The following is a 10,692-nucleotide window of genomic DNA, read 5'->3' as shown; positions in this document are numbered from 1 at the left end:
ATACGTGTGATTTGAATAACTTTGTTGAAAAATCACTGCTAATTGACGTGTCATTCCCAGCCAAATAACTAGAACAAAATAAACTTGAAGACGCCTCTTTGAAGTTCTTGCCTAAACGGGGATTGAAAATCCATTATTTTCCATTTTTATTCCTTGTGAATGCAGATTATGATACTGTCTTTTTGAGTAGTGGTTAATGTTTTGGCAAGTAAAGTCAAAGGTATATAGCGTTTTGGACTTTTAATTTCTATCCTAAGTAAACTAGTCGTGTTAGTTTTATCTTGTTACCAGTTTATCAATCAATAAGATTCTTAAAGACGTCAGTTAGGAGATTTCATCAATAATCAAGGTTGTGAAAACCGCATCAGTTAATAACCAGCTAAATAATTGATTTAAAAATTTAATAGTTTAACTGTAGTTGAATTTAACTAAATAATATAAAAAAATATTATATATATGTAAATTATACAATTATAATAAAATATATCTTTTTTTCTTATTTATCATGATGTTAGAATATCATTATTAAATTTTCATTTTATACAACGAGTTTAGAGTCAAATATCTTATATGTTGTTAATTATATAGAGAAAAAAAATTAAAATTCTACATTTCGTTTATTTTTTTTCTCATTATATATTTATAAGTGAATTACAAAAATAAATACAAATAAAATTTTTCAAGTTTTTAACTAAAATAGAGTAGAAAAAAAGAAGAATAAGGGTGTACACAATTGAACTGGATCGGATTGAATATCGACAAAACTTCAATTTGATCTGCATATAACTCATTTGATCATATTAGATATTTGCGAATCGCATTAGATATCAAATATTACCAATAAAAAAATAGAAAAATAATATTTAATATTTCTAACAAAATATTGCGCTCTCGTAACATCAAAATAAAACTATAAAATCTTGACGAATACTGAAGTAGAATATCAAAATATTGCGCCCTCATAACTAGTTATGCACCCTCTTATAAAAATATAAATCAATCCTCATCCACTTTTGTATTTGTTTAATTTAGTTCCTGCAACCAATTGACAGCAGGTCACATGCTAACGTGTCAGGTAACGTGTCTACGTGTCTTTGTCTCCTTCGTAATACGGACAAATTGCCTCCTAAGTCCCTTAATTTTTCAACTTCCAACGTGATTCCTCCACCGCTTCTTTCACTCCCTCTTTGCCGCTGCTTCCTCCCTCTCCCTCTAAAACTCTCTCTCCCTCCATCTATATCCCCGCCGTCGTAAAAACTTCTGTCTCCAATCCAAAATGAAGCACAAAAACTGGTTGGATCAGAAAGAACAAACTCTCATATCAAAGTACTTTTTGAAAGGTCATTATGGAAGTTAACTGTTATCTGTGGTTACACAAGACGCAAACAATCATATGTTTATGATTACCTACGATGTGACTAGAGCCGAGAACATAAATAATTGGAGGTGATTTCTGAATTACCTAGCTGATGATCTACAAGTATCTATGTTATTTAGTTGACAAATAAAATCTGATCAGCAAAAAGTAATGCATACACTTCAAATTACATTTGTCTTATTGTTCACCTATTGCATTTGTCTTATTGTTCATTAGTTGCATCTATCTTTTTTATAACTAATGAGTTTTTGTTAACTAATTGCATTTGATTTTTTTGTTAACTAATTGCATTTAAACCATTGTATTATAAATGCACTTGAGTATTTGTTAAATAATTGCAATTGTTTTTTTTTGTTAACTAATTGCATTTGAACCATGGTGTAAAATTTAAAATTTTTGAAAAATCTTATTATGAGTCAATTTTAATTTATTTATTTATTAAAAATTTTAATATAAAAAAATATTTTATTAAAACTTAAAACTTCAAGTTTTGATAATTAAATTAAAATTTTTATCTAATTTTATAGTTATTGGATAATTTTTATATTTAAATTATAAAGTTTAGTAATCGTAAATAATAAGAATTTTATATGTTTTGATTTAAATAATTGAGATTTGGAGTTTAATACTTTTATTTTTATGAATAAATAAAATTAATTATATTATCTCTAATTCTTGGATTAGAGTATTTATTTAAAAATAATCTGTAAATTGATGAACATATAGTAATTTTATATTTAATTATTATTGGATTAAAATTAGTTTTCAATTACTCTATTATTCCTAATTTTCTTAAAACTACCCTTATACTTAATTTTTACCAAAATTCTAATTTTCACTACACTCAAAACACACACTTTTCCCCTTTACCCAAACCCTAGTCGTCACCCCCAACCCCCTTTTCCTCACTCTCAGCGGAAACACACAATAAACAAACACACTCACACGCGCACGGAGAGGAAATCTGAGGAAGAGATAGCGCCGACGGAAGGGAGGAAGAGCATCGCCGGCCTGGTACCACCGTCGCTGTCGCGTCCTGCCACCACTTCCACCATGAAGCCGCCGAACTGATCTGAGGGAGAGAGAGACCGAAACGGGCTTTGAGGAAGAGTGTTGTGCGAGAATGGAGAGGGAGAGCGCCGTCGCGGGCTGGCCATCGGGGGAGCTGCTGCTGCAAGCTCACGTCACCTGCACCGTCACACCGTCATTGCCCACGCTACCATCGCATTGCCGTTGCCGAGGAGAGGAAGGAAGGAGCTGTTGCAGTGGTTGTTGTCGCGTTCTTGGTCGCCACCGAACTCGCCGTTGCAGAGGAGGCAGTGGCATGAGGGGAGAAGGTCATGGAGGAGGAGGAACCATCGTTGCCAGAGGCCGCTATCACCGCTATTCGGGGTTGCGGTGGTCACATGCCGTTGCTGATGGAGTTTGTCGGAGCTCTGTCACCGTTTTGCTCTCCGGGAGTTGTCACCAGAGCTGGCGCAGCTCTATTCTTGGTTCTTCTTTGGTATAGTAAATGTCTCTGCTCCGAAAATCCTTATCATTGTCGTTCTGTTATAAGTTATTAAGGATTTTGCAACGTTGATGTCATAGGGTTGAGTTTCGGATCTTGCATGACGCGTTTGATGACTGTCGCTGACTGCAGAGATGGCCGGATTTGATGCCGTTGCTGCGAAATCAGAGTTTTAAGTGTTTTGTTGCATAGTTAAGTTGTAAACAAGGTAGGAGCTTTCATTAAACTCATTTTATTCCCAAAAATTATTATAAATCGGTATTGATACAAAAAATATATTTTTGGTGATTATGTGAGTCTTATGGATTGAACTGAGTTGCCTTGAATGAATGTGATTGCTTGCTTGATTGGTTTATTGATAGATTAAAGATGTTTAGTTGGATTTTGGGATTGATTTAAGGTTGTTATGATGATGATTGGATTGTGACTATTTCTGATTATTAAGTTGGCGTTGTAGTAGTGAATGAAAGATTGATTTGGAAATGATTCGTATGTTTTATTAAAGAATGATTTGAGGTTTGGAAAATGATTTGGTTTCGGAAATGAATTGAGATATGGAAATGAATTGATGTTAGAATTAGTTTAATTTTAGAAATGATTTGGTATTAGAATTGGTTTTGGAAAAATGATTTAAGATTTGGGAATGGTTGGGTTTTGAACCCATTGGAAAAAGGTTGAGAAATGGTTTGGTTGGGATCTTTGAAGGGTGACAATAGTCCAAGTTTTAGAGGAGATGCTGCCAAAATTTCTATAAAAATTGAAAATTTGGTTTGGAATGTTATTTAGAAAAGTTTGGATTTAAGAATTATATTATTTGATTTTGATTTATTAAGAAAAGCAATAAATTATGTTTTGAGTTTTATTTAGTTAAGAAAAGAATTACACTATTTTGAATTTGATTTACCAAAGAAAGGTTTATATTTGGAGTTTGAATTATCTAAAAAAGAAATTATATTTTGAGTCCGATTCAATATGAAAAGGTTTTGTTTTGAAAAGTATTTAGTGAATTTAAAATAAATGATTTTCTTGAGTATTTTGAAAGAGATTTAAACTGGAAAATGGTTTATGAGCTTGAAAGAACTTGACATATGAAGATGACTATGATGAGTTGATAGTGTGCCGGGTGATGCGTGAGCATCATTTCTATATTTTCTTATTATTTTAGATATGAATTTATTGAGATGCTACTTTGAGGCACATTGTGGTTTTATTAATTTCAGGAAAGATTCGGGCGAGTTTGACAGAGTTTGTGCAGAAGAAAAAGGAAGAAAGTGGACGCTGTCAACCCTGACCTTCTCGCACTCTAACGAGCATAACTTGAGCTAAAGAGGTCCAATTGATGCAGTTTTAGTGGCATTAGAAAGTCAACTTTCAAAGCTTTCCAACGATATATAATAGTCTATACTTTTCTTTTGGCATCACGGCACTAAATGCCATGATTCGGCGTTTAGCGCTAGGTGCCTCGTAACCAGCGCCAAGCAATTGCCTCGTGGGATGCTAAACACCGAGCCTGGCGTTTAGTGCCAGGAAGACAGCAACAACTAGAAGCTTACTGCCTCTAGGGGTGCAAGCACCAGTAGCGCGGATCCAACTTTAAGGAAAGGGCTTCAATAGTTAGATTTGGGTCATATTTATCTTATTTTATTTCGTTTTAGTTATTTTTATTCCCAAACACAATCTTTTGGGCTTTACTAGTAATTATTCTATTTTATTTTCAAATCAAGTTAGGTTAGATATAAAAGGAAAAAGATTTAGCTCTTCGGGCTCTCTTCTCTTCGACCTCATTTTAGTTTTTCACACACTTTTGAACTCTAGCTTTTCTCTGAATTATGAGCAGCTAAACCTCCCTGGTTAAGGTTAAGAGCTCTGTTTATTATATGGATTAAAACTATTGTCAATCTATTTTTATTAATGTATTGATTTAAATTCATGGATTACTTTCGTTCTTCATTTTATAAATTTGAGTGTATTGCAAAATAACACTTGTTCTACATGAATTCTTGTTGATTCTTGAAAAAGATACCTCACTTGAATACTAGCTTAAAGTAATTTCCTCCTAAACTGCTAATTGCCTGGACTTAACAGGATACGTGACATATAATCCTCTTATATTTGGATAATTAGGGTTTTTGTGGCTAATAAACTAAAATTGAACCTAACCCTCTGATCTATATTAAGTGACCAAGGAATTGGCGGTTGATTAGGTTAGAGGAGACTAAATCACTAAGGAATTAGGGTCTAGTCAATTACAATTTGCCATGAATTGAATCTTGCATGATTAAAATAGTTGGTAAGAAATTTTAATCTGAAAAATAAACATCTTTGAAACCTTAACTGTTCTCTCACACATTTTTTCACACCAAGTTCACTATTTACTTTCTTAATCACTAAATTACAGTTTAATGTTTTTGAACTCCAAAACACCAATTTCTGCTTGTCTGACTAAGTGAATCATTCAATTGTTGTTTCTTAGTCCATCAATCCTCATGGGATTGATCCTTACTCTCTTGAAGTATTACTTGGAATGACCCAGTGTACTTGCCGGTTAGTTTGTGGTTTTGAAATCTGCACCAAATTTTTGGCGCCGCTGCAGGGGATTGACTGTGATTGACAACTACCTGTTATTTGATTGCTTAGATTAGACATTTTTACTTTAAAATCTTATTTAATTTTGTTCTTGATTTTCGAAATTTAAGCTTTCACTTATTAAAAAAAATTCCCTTAATTTTTCAAATTAAGCTTGGTGTCCCTTAGTCGTTTCTATTTTATTTTTCCTAGCTATTTTTCCTCCATTATTTTCGAGTTTTTTCTTGCTTATTTCTCTTTACTATTTTCGAATTTGTTGGATTGATTTCTTTAGTGATTTTCAAATTTCTAGTACCAATTATTACTTTTATCTTATTTTATTTCTTTTACTCAAGTTATCTCACTGAAAATTCTCTTCACTCTGACGTAGAGATTCCCACTTCTTTTTGTTTTCTGTTTGTTTATGAGCAGAAACAGGAATCAAAAACCTCTTCTAGACTTTGATTTTGAAATTGAAAGAACCTTGAGAAGACATTTACAGCAGGCTAGAGCTTACAAAGCCGGTGAGAATCTCAGGAACAATTTTGAAATAGAAGTTGAAGAGTTCACTATGAAACCCAACAACAATAATGTTGTTAATCCTCATGTTCTTAATGGTCCTAATATTCCTGAGCAACCTAGAAGGACTCTTGGGTCATACACTGCTCCTAGTCCCAATTTCTATGGGAATAGTATTGTTGTACCTCCTGTGGCTCCTAACAAGTTTGAGCTGAAGTCTTAGCTCATTACTTTGATGCAAAAGAATTGCCAGTTTCATGGACTCTCACAGAAAGACCCAAACTCGTTTATCTCTAATTTTCTGCAGATTTGTGCCAATGTAAAGACAAATGGAGTTCATCCAGATGTCTATAGGTTGCTTCTCTTTTCGATTGTTGTACAGGACAAAGTCAAGCAATGGCTTGATACACATCCCAAGGAGTGCTTTAATACTTGGGATAAATTGGTTAATAGATTCTTAACCAAGTTCTTTCCACCTCAGAAGCTAACTAAGTTGAGGACAGACGTTCAGACTTTCAAGAAGAGAGAAGGTGAGTCTCTTTATGAAGCTTGGGAGAGGTACAAGATGATGCTCAGGAAGTATCCTCCTGACATATTTTCAAACTGGATTCAGTTACAAATTTTCTATGATGGAGTTACTGAGGCCACCAAAATGTCTCTGGATAATTCTACAGGCAGATCTCTTCACATGAAAAAGACTCCTGGGGAAGCTCTTGATTTGATTGAGATGGTTGCTAATAACTAATATCTATATTCTTCTGAGAGGACCTCTCTGAGAAAATGAGTCATGTAATTAGATGCTTTGGATGTAATTCTTGCTCAGAACAAGGCCATGTCTCAACAAATTAATGCTATTACTCAACACTTGAGTGGAATGCAAGTCTCAGCCGTCAATACTCAAGATACATCCTATGACATGAGTGGTGGCATCCCTCAAGGTTAGAGTAATGATTTTGGTCAATTTTTTTCTGAACAGGTTAATTACATGGGCAACTCCTCTAGACCCCCAACAATGATCCATTCTCAAAAACTTATAATCTGGGATGGAGGAATCATCCTAATTTTGGTTGGAAAAATCAATCACAGAGGCAACAAAATTTTGGCAACAATAATAATCAGGGCCATCAGAATAATTTCAATCAAAGTAATTTTAACAACAACAATCCACCATTCAGTTATTAGAAGTCCCCTGACTTGGAATCTATAGTTGCAGAGCTCTCCAAGAGTATTCTTAATTTCATGCAGAAAACCAGAGTTTCACTTAGGAACTTGGAGGTTCAGATGGGTCAACTAGCCATAAGAGTTTCTGAAATTGATCAGAGGTCCACCAATACCCTTCCTAGTAACCCAATTTCAAATTCAAGAGAGGAGTGCAAGGTTATCACCTTGGTAAGTGGACCAGTTCTCAAAGTTTGTGGAAGTCTTCAGAAAGTTACAAATCAATATTCCTTTTGCTAAGATTTTGGAGCAAATGCCTCTCTATGTCAAGTTCATAAAAGAGTTGCTATCCAAGAAAGGGCCTTTAAAGGGAGATGAGACGGTAGTCCTGATTAAGAAATGTTGTGCCATAATTCAGAGTAATTTACCAAGGAAGATACCTCATTCAGGGAGCTTTCAAATTTTATGCACTATTGGGAGCATACCTTTAAGAAAGCTTTGTGTGATCTAGGAGCATGTATCAATTTATTGCCCTTGTCTTTGATGAAAAAGTTGCAAATCAAAGAGGAACAACCAACAAGGATAGCATTACAAATGGCAAATAAATCCTTGAAGCATGCACATGGAATGGTAGAGAATATCTTGGTCAAAGTGGGTAAGTTCTTCCTTCCAATAGACTTTGTAATTCTTGACATTGGGAGAGGATGAAAACACTTCTATCATCCTAGGAAGACCATTCCTAGCCATTGGGAGAGCTTTGATTGATGTGGAAGAAGGTAAATTGATGCTAAGGATGCATGATGAGCATTTGATCTTCAATGTTTTTAAACCCATACATCACTTAGATGTAAAAGGAAATTGCATGAAGACTGAGTTCACTGATACAAATCTCCAAGAATCCCCTGATGAAGCAAAACAAAGTTTGCAGCTTATGTCTTATTTAGTGGGAATCAATACAATTTTTTCTGACATCAAACCTAAGTTTGGTGTTGGGTATGCGTCATTCACCAAGAAGAAAGTTCCCAAAAAGAAAGTGCCAAGGGAATGAAGAAACAAAAAGATCCCCACTGAAGGTTTTTCCCCAGGGTTGAAGGTGGTGTTGACTTGTAATCCAGTGTTTCCCTATACAGTAAATAAGATCCTCTCTCTTGAGCATATTGAGCTAATCCATGAGGACACAAGGAGACAATTCACAGTGAGAGGTGAGGAGTTGAAGCATTATGATCAACTGCCATCTTAACAAGAAATCAACTGTCAAGCTAGTGACGTTAAAGAAGTACTTGTTGGGAGGCAACCTAATCTTTAGTATCCTTTGATTTTATATTCATTTTGGTTGTATTTAGGTTATTAGGGTTCTTTATAGTTTTTCTTTGTTTTACATGTGTTTTGGTCATGCAAAGTGTTTATAACAGGAACATATGCAATCAGAAGAGTATTCAGAATACTCTAGAGGGAATTTAGTTCGGATGCCTCGGCGCTAAACACCGCGAGTTGGCGTTTGGCACCAGGAGGCATGCATTTCAAGGATAGCCCACTGTAGAGGGGCGCTAAATGCCGAGCCTGGCGTTTAGTGCCAAGGTGCATGTATTTCAAGAATTTGCCACTATGATGGTGGTGCTAAACGCAGCTATACGGTGTTTAGCGCCAAGGACTTTATTACCCAGTATGCGTATGCACGGACCTGTGTGTGTACGCACAAAAAAATATATTTTTACTTTTTCTTGCTCTTATATCACTCCCTTTTTTATCTTTTCATCTGTTTATATTATCATCAATGACACCAAAGGGAGGTGAATCATCTTCACGGAGGAGCACAGCCCGAGGAGTGAGATGGCCACCAGAATAACTGAGGTGGTTGAGTTTCTTTTCGTTCTTACCCCCCTTTCTTGTTCGTATTTTATTATTTTTTATTTTCTGTTGCTTACTTTCTGTCCTTTGCATGATTTTCAATATTTTTAGTTTTTTAGCTTTAGTCAGTTTGTTTAATTATTTTTATTTCTATTTTTATAAAAAAAAGTATCTTTTGTACCGCTCATTGAGCTTGAATTTAAAAAGAAAAAGAAGAGAAAAGTGGTGTAATACATGAGTGGTTGAGTTATATATAGATTTGTCTTATTTAAATTGATGTGGTGGTATTTGTCTGTGATTCTGAATGCATGAAAAGAATAGTGCATAATTGATCTTGGAGTTAAGGTTGTTAATTCTTGAGGTACAGGAATTTAGAGAAGTATTATGAATTCTCTAAATTAAATAAGAAATTGATCCTTAAAACAAAAGAAACAGCAAAAAAAATAAGAAAATAAAATAAACAAGGTCCAAGACTCTGAGCATCAATGATTAGGAAGGTTAAGTGTGATGAAAAGCTCAAAAGAGTTATTTTCCTAGCCATATGCTTGTGGTGTGAATGTGTCAAGTAAAGATTGAGACTGAGCACTTAGAGTCAAAGTCAAGTGCAAGTAAAGAGTATGCCAAAGGCTTTGAGCACCACTGGCTGAAAAAAATTTTAAAAGAAAAAAAAATCAGAGCTCAAAGAGTTCCCCAGTTAAGTGCTTGTGGTGTTTTTGTTTCAAGTAAACCTTGAGACAAAATATTTAGAGTCACGGCTAGGCTCAAGGTGCAAAGCACTAAGAAAAGAAAAGGAAAATGATGTGTTCAAGGATTAGTCTGAGGTCAAAAAGAAAAGAATTCATAATATTATTTGGGTTCTAGTTTTGAAGGACATTAATATTTCTGAGTTTCAAAGGATAGTGAGATGACGAAACTATTCAGGGTTACAGTGTCATTAACCCCACTCAGAGAAAAGACAGGAGTTTAATTGAAAAACTCAATTCTTAGGCTAATCCACTTCTCAGTTTTATATTGTTTCTAATTGCTTGAGGACAAGCAACAGTTCAAATTCGGTGTTGTGATGTGTGAGCATCTTTTCTATATTTTTTATTATTTTAGATATGAATTTATTGAGTTTTATTTATATTTTAATGTTCGAAGCCTATTTGGATGCTACTTTGAGGCGCATTGTGGTTTTATTAATTTCAGAAAAGATTCGGGCAAGTTTGATAGAGTTCGTGCAGAAGAAAAAGAAGAAAGTGGATGTTGTCAGCCCTGACCTCCTCGCACTCTGATAAGTGAGAATTATCGTTGGTCTAGAAATTCATCAATAGAAATAGAATTTCTTCGTTGTAAGCATAGTTCCAAACCAACTAATAACTCTCACATCAAATTTTAATATTGGTTGTCACATGTACAAACCCCAATGAAAATTAACCGAAGTATTCAAATCTCGGGTCGTCTCACAAGGAATTGCAATGAAGTGATCAATTATTGGTTATAAAGGGGCAAAGGGGGTTTGATTTGGTAATTGACAAGAAAAGTAAATAACAAGAAAGTAAATGACAAGAACTAATAAAGAAAGAGAAAGAACTCTTGGCTAGGCATAGGAATTGAGATCACCCATCCTTGTCTACAAACTATGTATTGACAATTATGAGGGACCAACCCATCAAGTCTACTTCTATGCTTGAAGTACGTAAGTCAAATAGGCTTGATCAACATCAATCCATAA

The sequence above is a fragment of the Arachis ipaensis genome, chromosome B05 (genome assembly GCF_000816755.2).
Source record: "Arachis ipaensis cultivar K30076 chromosome B05, Araip1.1, whole genome shotgun sequence".
Lineage (NCBI taxonomy): Eukaryota > Viridiplantae > Streptophyta > Magnoliopsida > Fabales > Fabaceae > Arachis > Arachis ipaensis.
Note: the sequence above shows the minus strand (reverse complement) of the source record.